Here is an 8,674-nt window from a genome sequence, read left to right on the forward strand (position 1 = left end):
ACAATATCCCTAGTACCACGACCCCTTCTAAACCAATCCTGGACTTCCGGTAGTTCTCTGCTGATGTGCTGTTCCAGTTGTTTTTGGATAATCTTCAGCAGAATCTTGCTTGCATGTGAAATCAACGATATTGTTCTATAGTTTCCACACTCTGTTGGGTCACCCTTCTTTGGAATGGAAACAAATATAGATCTCTTCCAGTCAGTTGGTCAAGTGGTTTGGTTGTTCTCCAGATTTCTTGGTACAACTTGGTGAGCATGTCCAGGGCAGCATCTATTAGCTGAAATGTGTCAATTGGCATACCATTTATTCCTGGGGCCTCATTTTTTACTATTTCCTTCAAAGCAGCTTGATTCGTCCCAGAGAGGGTAAAACCAGGCTGTACCTTGGAAGCAAGGTTTCTGAAGCTCCATCTGACATTCTTTGAGCATGCGGCAAGGAGGGACCAGTCCTTGGAGAGGGACGTCATACTTGGGAGGGTGGAGGGACAGTGAAAGAAAGACTTTGGATAAGATGGACTGACTCTGTGACTCGGGTAATGGGGGTAGGTGTGTCAGAGACAAGGTTGGCACAAGATAGAACAGGGTTCAGAGTTATTGTGCACAGGGTCACTATGAGTTGCAGGTGACTGGACAGCACACAACAACACACTCACTCAGTAGTCATAATAATAAATAATAGTTTACGAGTAGATACATAAGCTGAGCAGGTGTGGTGGGATGGTGCACAGGAGCACATCTACAAGCATGTGACGATGTATATTTCTACATACATATTTGTATGCACTGAAAATATATCCACATAAATAGTAAAGAATATGGGGAGAAAGTTACGGTAAAACTCTTTAATCATAACCAAATACCTTGAGGATTCATGACCATAATGGTTTCATGGGATAGCTGGTCAACTGATAAAGCCCATAAAGAGAATACGTCCTACTTTAGTGAGCAACAGGGACTTAAAAGCCATCTACTCCTATCAAAGATACAACTAAAATAAAAGGTTCACAGAAACAATTAGTCCATAGAACTAAAGGACCACACAAGCCACAAGCCTAAACTAGACCAAGACCAAAAGAACAAGGATAGCACCCAGTTAACTACTACTACCGACTGCTCTGACTGGGATCACGATGAACTGTTACTTTGAGAGACTGTTAAAACTAATGTGACAAAATAAAATGTGCATGATTTTCTTAATTTGAGTGCAAGTTTTTCATTTAACAATCCATATACATTTGTTTTATAACATTAATCATAATTGATGCATATAATTAATGAAGTACAATGCCTAATGAACTCCTTTTGTATACTGCCTTTCCCTTTACCCAACTTAGCAATTTATGAATTATTACTCCCCTCTCTCTCCCTTCCTATCCCTGGTAACTGTCCAAGAACGATTCTGTGTGTAAACATTTCCTTTGGTTATTTTATAGCCGTAGCCTTTTATTATAATATATAATAGTCTTTCTGTGACTGACACAGTCACTCAGCATAATTTCTTCTAGATTCATGCAGGTTGAATTGTGTTTCATTTCTTTATCATTCTCTAGGGTTGCATAATGTTCCATTGTGTGAATGTACCATAGTTTCTTCTTCATTCTATTGATAAGCACTTGGGTTTTTCTACCTCTGCTAATATATATAATGCTGTAATGAATGTAACTGTAAATATTTCTGTTTGTGTCTCAGCCTTAATAGCGAGGGTTTTGTATTACATAGTATTTGTAGTATCAACTTTCTAAGTCAAACTGCTTTCCATAATAGTTGCACAATTTTACGTTCATACCAGCAGTGTTTAAAAGTTTAAAATAAAAAGGTGTATAAATTGTTAAATGGAAAATGAATTCTCAGAGAGAGGTAGTTCAGTGGTAGTGTCATCGCCTTCCAGGCAGGAGACCCAGGTGCGATTCCTGGGCAATGTAGTTCAGGTGCTGCTGTCATCCAGTTGCCAGTGGAGGCTAATGTCTGTCTTGCTGTGATGCTCATGACACTAGTTTCAAAAGTGCTTCCTGATTAAAATGGGACTAGAAAGAATGACCTGGAAATCTGCTTTTCAAAATCAACCAAAGAAAGTCCTATGGATCACAACGGTCTGACCCGCTGCTCCTCATCACTGAGCAGTCATCATCAGTCAGGGTTAACTGGTCAGGTCAGCTATAACTCCTCACTAGATGTATGGCTTACCTTTCAATCTATTCCTCATCAGAAATCTGTAATTAGCTACAACAAAGAAAAAGAATTCTCTTTGTAAATGTTTACCCAAACTACAATAAAACAAAGCCTGAAACCAACCCTAAACCATAAAACAAACTCACCATATGGGGCAATGATACTCTGTAACACCTACGGTGTTACAAGCACTCCTGCCTTTTGGCCCTCCCACACTTGGGAATTTCTCCTTCAGTTTTATAGCACTTGTATAAAATGACATGTATAGAAGGTTATCTGCTACAGCACCCTGTGTCATAATAAGACTGGAAATAAATGACTATCAGTTGGAGACTAGTTAACTAAATTATGATGCAGTCATAAAATAGAATATTGAGAAACTATTTTTAAAATGAGGAACCCCTTTACATCTTGATAAGGGGTGACGGTCAAGATAAACTGTTAAATGAATAAAGGAAATTGTACAACAGTATGTACAGAACTCTGTCTTTTATATGGAGGGAAAAGAAGGAGGGGGTATATCTCTGTGTATGTGTTATCTCTGAAATAGTAACCAGAAGTGGTCTCTGAGAGAAACTGAAGGGGTTAAAATATAGGAAGCCGATACAGATTTTATGAAGCCTGAAACTAACGAAACAAATCCACCTAGACACCTTGGCAGAAAGGCCTGGAGATCTACTTGCTAAAAATCACCTATTGAAAACCCTATGGATTCTAAACAACAAAACAAAAATAAAACCCTACGAAGCACAATTCTACTCTGACACACCTGGAATCCTCATGAACCAGCAGTGATCTGATGGCATGTAGGGTTTTTGTTTGTTTGTTTTGGGAGATTATACAGTTTGGACAATCATTTTAAGAAAGCCTCTTAATTTTTATAAAAATTACACAAATACACAGGCCCCTCCTTGGGCATCAGTGGGACCCTGGAGCCCAAGCTTCATTAGCTTAACTGAAGTCTGCATCTGGGTAGAAGAAAGACTGTACACTGTAAATCTTTATATCCTAACTTTTGAGCTATGTCAATTTAACAGCAGCAACAACAACAAAAAACCTCTATGGAGGGACCCAGAGAAAGTCACAGAAAATGGCAGTGCAGCACGTGTTCTTGAGTAAGATGTTCAACACAACAGAGTTAGCAACTCTTGCAAAGTTAAGTGAGGATTTAATACAATCCCACTAAAAATACTAAATGGAATTCTTCTAGACAGGCTGATTCTAAGGTTCATGTAAAATTATATTAAGGTTTTACTGTTAAGTTAAAAAGAAAGGTGTAAGACATGTAATGAATTACTAGATGTGGCGGCTTCTACCCATGGTCTATGCAATTCACCACATACTTAGCAGGACTATGCAAATGTGAGGTATTGGTAGCCCACTAAGAGGACTGGATAATTTGCAAATAAGGTAAATGATACCTTTTGAGTAGGACTATGCAAACAAGATATACAGAATGCCAACCGGAATTAAATGAGACCCCAGGAATTGATGGGATACTAACTGATGTGTTTTAACAGTTGGTTGGTTGGTTAGTTAGCTAGCTCACCAGTCTACACCAGGAAATTTGGAGGACAGCTACCTAGCTGACTGACTGGAAGAGGTTCCTATTTGTTTCCATTCCCAAAATGGGTGATCCAACAGAATATGGAAATTATCGAATAATATTATTAATAACACATGTAAGATACTGCTGAAGATAATTCACAAAGGAAATAGTATGTAGAGAAGTGCCAGAAGTTTAAGTTGGATTTAGAAGCAGCTGTAGCACCAGGGGTATCACTTGATGTTAGATGGATCCTGGCTGAAAGCAAAGAGTACCAGAAGAATGTCGATTGGTTCTTTATTGAGTATGCATAGGCATTTGCCTGTGTAGATCTTAAAAAACATATAGCTAACATTAAAAAGAATGGGAATCCCAGAACATTTAATTATGCTCATGTGAAACCTAGACCTAGACCAAGAGAATGTTGTGCAAACAGAGCAAGGGAACACTGCATGGTTTAAAATCAGGAAGAGTGTGTGTCAGGCTTGTATCTTTTATCCATATCTATTAAAACTGTATGCCAAGCAAATCATTCAAGAAGTTAACTCTATGAAAAAGAATGTGGCATCAAGATGGGAGGAAGACTCATGTACAACCTGTATTAATGGAGATCACACAAGCTTGCTTGCTGAAAGTGAGGAGGACTTGAAGTGCTTGTTGCAGAGAATCAAAGAATAAGCCTTCAATATGGATGGCATCTCAATGTTAAGAAAACAAACTTGTTCCCACTGGACAGATACGCAACATCATGATAGATGGAGAAAAGATTGAAACTGTCAATGCCTTTATCTTACTTGGATCCAGCACCCTTGGTACCAGCAGTCAGGTTATCAGGAGAAGTATTGCATTGGGCAAGTCTACTGTTAGGGACCTCTCCAAATTACTGAGGAGCAATAATGTCAGTTTGAAGACTAAGGTGCAGTTGATTCAGGGCATGGTCTTTTCAAATCACTTACTAAGCATCTGAAAGATAGACAATGAATAAGGATGGCAGAAGAAGTGATGTCTTTGAGCTGTGATGTTGGAGAAGAGTACTGAATATGAACTGTCAAAAGAACAAGCAGATATATCATAGAGAAGGTGCAGACAAGGTGCTCCTCGTTGCTGTTGTTATGTGCCGCCGAGTCATCTGTGATTCATAGAAACCTTAGGTACTAAAGCTCTGAACCCTGCCCTATTCTGAGCCAGTTTCACTAATTCCGACATACCAATACCCACTGCTCCAGTTACTATATCAGTCCATTTCATCCAAGGTCTTCCTCTCCTGTACTGTCCCTTCATCCTTCTGAGCATGATGTCCTTCTCCAAAGACTGGTCCCCCCTGGCCAGGTGCCCAAAGTATGTGAGATGGAGCTTCAAAATCCTAGCCTCCAAGGAGAAAATTGGTTTCACCCTCCAAGAGAGACTTAATTTATTTTCTTGGCAGTCCATGGTATGTTCAAGACTCTACTTCAGAGCACCACAACGCAAAGACATCAATCTTCTTCTATCATTCTTAGTCACTGTCCAGCTCTCTGATACATAGCAAGTAACTGCAAAAAAATCATGTCATGGATTAGGCATCTTAGTCTCTAGACTGATATCATTTGCTTTTCAGTACTCTAGAGAGGTCCCTGACAGCAGATTTTCCCAATGCAATTTGTCTTTTGATTTCCTGACTGCTGGTGCCAAGAGTGCTGAATGTGGAGCCAAGCAAGCTGTAATTGTTAGCAACCTCAATCTCTTCTCAATCTATCATGGTGCTGCCAATTGGCCCAGTGGTAAGAATCTTTTGTCTTCTTGATGTTGAGCTTCAATTCATATTGAAGGCTATAGTCCTTGACCTTCTGCAGCAAGCACTTCAGGTCCTCTTCAGTTTCAGCAAGGCAAAAACAATAAAGGTCATCTCATATATTTGGGCATGTTGCTAGAAGAAGTTATTCCTTGGAGAAGTACACTATGTTTGGAAAGGTGGGAAAACAGACAGGGAGGAAGACCCTCAATCAGATGGAATGACAGAGTGATTGCAGCAATAGACTCAAGTATATCAGAGTTTGTGAGGATGGTACAGGATAGGACAGAGTTCTGATTGCTGTTCATAGGGTGACTCTGAGTCGTACTCAACTCAATGGGACCTAACAACAACAATCTGGGGATTGGTCAATCTTGACATGTTTTCATATATAAAAGGAGTCATCTGAGAAGCATAAAGTGGGGATCTCACTACCATAAAAATGAACAACCAGAGTACAACATAAGATCCCTGCACTGACATTTCCTCAAACCAGGAGATGGAGGTAAGCAGTAGCCACGAAGCAGAAGTGGCAGGGACTGCAAAACTGGAGGCTGATGCAAGACACAGCTGTAGGCTCTCAGCCCCCAGAGCAAGAAAGCTGTGTGCTTGCTGTGGAGTGAGTACCTTTAAGCACATGTAAGGAAGCTACAGCTTTATTTGGTTTGTTGACTCAGAACTAAAGCCAACTGCCTCTGGGCCCAGGTTTGTGGCAAAGTGGGGTGTCACTAGCTCTTAAAAATTGCAGAGCTCAGCAGTAATTACTTATATAAAATACAATGTATATGACTGATTGTACAAAATACAACGCATAATGATTATATGCAAACCAATGAAATAAATAAAAAATTTTAAAACCCAGAAGAGCTCAATGAGCTTTCTAACACTTGCCCAAGCAGGGCAAAGGCCAAGGGTGAGGCCAAGGGCCAGGGATAGGTCTGAGTTTCAGCATAACTGAGAAGAAACTACCCTTGTTAAAGAACTGTTGTTTCTCTAATAAACCTCATAATTTTAAGTACTATCTGTGAGCTCTATGTGGCCACTACAACAAAGTATTGAACACAACAGAGAAGTATTGAGTGATGGTAGAAGAATGGTTATTGCCAAAATCAATAGAAAAAGGTTTAGAGCACAAAGAATAGGGGTACATCTGATGTCACAGGGGTTAGTTCTGGGTTGTGGCTACTGATGGTGATTCTTCTACCCTTGTGAATTTTGTGGAAGTTGGACATCACCACTTCTATGCCTATGAAGCTGTTTATATAATACAGAACAGTGTTATAATACGCAATATCTGGATTAAAGAAAATTTTAAAAATATACACACATATACACACAAGAGTCTTGAGTGGCACAATTAAGTCAGTGACTATAAACCAAGAGGTTGGCTGTTTTAACCCACCCAGAGGTGCCTCAGAAGAAATGCCTGGTGATCTGCTTCTAATCTGCTTACCCTGGGAAATAGTTTTCCCTACAAATTTTCACTCATATCACAATAGGAAAAAAAAGAAAGTTCCAAGGAGTGCGGTTCTACTCTGACACATGAGGTCACCAAGAGTTGGAATGAACTGAATGACAACTAGCACTGGTCCAACTAGCACACAAACACACACATACATCTACAAAGAACAGCTCTGGATGGATATGTGAGAAACTGGCTGCCTCTGGGAGAGGAACTGGGTGGCTGGGAGGACAGAAGAGGGAGGAAAAGTTACCTTTCACCATGTCCTTGTGCATCTTTTAAGTTTTAGACCATTTTCACAAAACAAAATTTAAGAGCTAGTATGACAGTATTATGAAAACCTTTAGCTTCTATTGGTGAATGAATAATCTGGACATAAATAATGGTGGTAGTTGAATAACATTACAAATAGAAATACTGAATTGTGAAAATGATGAAATGACAAGGTTTTGCTACACTTATGCTTGCTGTAATGTGCTGTCAAATTGCCTACAACTCATAGCGACCCTATCTATGTGTAACAGCCCTAAACCTTGCTCTATCCTGTGCCATTCTTACTGTCTCTGACACACCTACCCCCATTACATCAATCACTGAATCAACCCATCTATCTCATGAAGGGTCTTCCTCTCTTGTGCTATCCCTTCATCCTCTCAGCATGACATCACTCTCCAAGGACTGGTCCTGCCTTATGCTTACTACAGTAAAATTTTGTAATTTATAGATAAGTTGAGTAAAGGGAAAGGCAATACACAATAAGGGGGTGATTACACATTGGTTGTTAATAATCAAATACATTAATCAGTATGAATTAATGTACCAAAAAAAAGTCTATTGTTATAAGAAAAATTAAAATTATTTTTAAGCCTTTACTCAAATTAAAAAAAAAACCAAAACCCAAACCTGACCTGTCAAAAGAAGGGGGGGGGGAAATCACATGAAGGTGGCAAAAAAACCTTTTAGAAATAGACAGTGGTAGTAGTTGCACACAACATGGTAAATATAATTAGTATTACTAACTGTATACCTAAAAGTGATCAAAACAGCAAATTTTTTTGTTATATATATTTTACCTAATTTTTTAAAAAACTAATATGATAATGATGAATACAGAATGAGAACAAGAATGAAATCAAAATTCATAGAGAAAAATGTGAATCCATAAGCAGACAGTGACAGAAACATTACTTTCCCTAACCTCATAGTCCACCTCTTGGGGTTCTGGAGGCTCAGCCTCCCATCCTCAGTTGGAAAATGGGTCCTCAGAACTGAGCCTCTGGGAGCCTCCCCCTCCCACACCCAGCCTAGCTTCCACCTTTGTACCCCAACTCACCAGCTGGGCTGCCAAGCTGGGCTCCCAGAGGCTGCAGCTACTCGAAATGGCCCATTGTGGCTGGAGACAGAAACTACAAGAACAAGGAAGGAGGAGAAAGCCTATGAGGCAAGGTCCACAGGGTATTTAGCAACCAGAATGGCAGAAGAGTGGAAAAGAGAAAAGAAGAAGAAGGAAGAGGAAAAAAGAGAATAGGGTAAAAGATGGGGAAACAGAGCGATAGGAAAGAACATGCAGAAAGAGGAAGAAGAGAGCGACTCAACAAAGCTAAGGGACAATGTGATGGATGTTCATTCAGAAGTGCCTGCCAGAGGTGGGGCATACAGGTGGTAAAGGGCCCTCAGGACATCCCTCCTTGGCCTCCCTCCAGGACTAGTGGCTAGAGCTGCAG

At 39.9% G+C, this 8,674-nt stretch overlaps 1 protein-coding gene across 1 annotated transcript in view; it reads right to left on the minus strand.

The window, feature by feature from the left end:
* The window catches only part of ARAP1 (ArfGAP with RhoGAP domain, ankyrin repeat and PH domain 1), a 64,212-nt gene extending 55,884 nt beyond the window's left edge, over positions 1-8,328 (minus strand). The window contains exon 1 of the mRNA XM_006885552.1: positions 8,284-8,328. The gene's annotated coding sequence lies outside the window, so the exon portion shown is untranslated. The remainder of the gene's footprint in view (positions 1-8,283) is intronic.
* Between the last annotated feature and the right edge of the window lie 346 nt (positions 8,329-8,674).

Source organism: Elephantulus edwardii, unplaced genomic scaffold (assembly GCF_000299155.1).
Source record: "Elephantulus edwardii isolate Elephantulus edwardi_28Jun2011 unplaced genomic scaffold, EleEdw1.0 scaffold00044, whole genome shotgun sequence".
Taxonomy (NCBI): Eukaryota; Metazoa; Chordata; class Mammalia; order Macroscelidea; family Macroscelididae; genus Elephantulus; species Elephantulus edwardii.